At 43.4% G+C, this 910-nt stretch overlaps 1 non-coding gene across 1 annotated transcript; it reads left to right on the top strand.

The window, feature by feature from the left end:
- The first annotated feature begins 540 nt into the window (after positions 1 to 540).
- Positions 541 to 659, top strand: LOC111915657 (5S ribosomal RNA). Its single transcript, XR_002858219.1, has one exon. It is a non-coding gene; the product is annotated as a 5S ribosomal RNA (ribosomal RNA).
- Positions 660 to 910: the final 251 nt, after the last annotated feature.

Raw genomic sequence — 910 nt, 5'->3', positions numbered from 1 at the left:
CTGCGTATACTTGTCTTTTGTAGTATACCTTGTTCGCAGCAATAGTCTTGTAGTAAATCTAAAGTACAGTAACTCTGTTAAAAGGTTGCACTGTTGTGTTTTGTCTGTAACGCTTTATGTTCAAATCTAATGTCTTTAGTTTCCGTATGATTCCGACTTTATCATACGACTCGAATCAATTCGATCCTCGCAATATCAGTCTCATGCGCACATCTCTTTCTCTGAAATCGTCTTTTTCGCGAAGCTGACAGTCCAGAATACCGAAGTACTCATTCATGGAGTACCTCATGTTTCTAATCCTTCCTGAAGTACCGCTCATACAGACAGAGAACTGCCCAAGACTACGAGTGAACGCATCGTCATGTGAACAAACATAGGACCCAATACGACTCCTGTAAACCGATCGCCCTACGGTCTCAAACCAACGGAGATATAAGAACTGTTCGAACAACTTAACGACTACTCAACAAAAGAATGATAAGACCAAGCTCCTCACCTTTGAGAGCTCTAGTCTTATTCTTCAAGAAGATAGACTTCAGTGGGTGCGATCATACCAGCACTAATGCACCGGATCCCATTAGAACTTCGAAGTTAAGCGTGCTTGGGCGAGAGTAGTACTAGGAGAGGTGATACCCTGGGAAGTCCTCGTGGTGCATACCTCGACGGGACTTCCATTAGAAATCATTACCTTCTGCCACACATAGATGAATTGGTTGACCCACCGCAAGGAACTATTTACTTTTCAGAAATAGGTCTGAGGCCCGAATATCACCAGTTACGAGTGTTAGTGAAGGGTGTCCAGAGGGCAATCTTCCAAACTCGATACAGACTCTACGAGTCCGTAATGATACCCCTCGGATAGGATCAATACACCCGTAATATTCATGAACTTAATGAATAGGGTACGCCA

This window comes from Lactuca sativa, chromosome 5 (genome assembly GCF_002870075.4).
Source record: "Lactuca sativa cultivar Salinas chromosome 5, Lsat_Salinas_v11, whole genome shotgun sequence".
NCBI classification, from domain to species: domain Eukaryota; kingdom Viridiplantae; phylum Streptophyta; class Magnoliopsida; order Asterales; family Asteraceae; genus Lactuca; species Lactuca sativa.
Note: the sequence above shows the minus strand (reverse complement) of the source record. Positions and strands in the feature narration are given on the sequence as shown.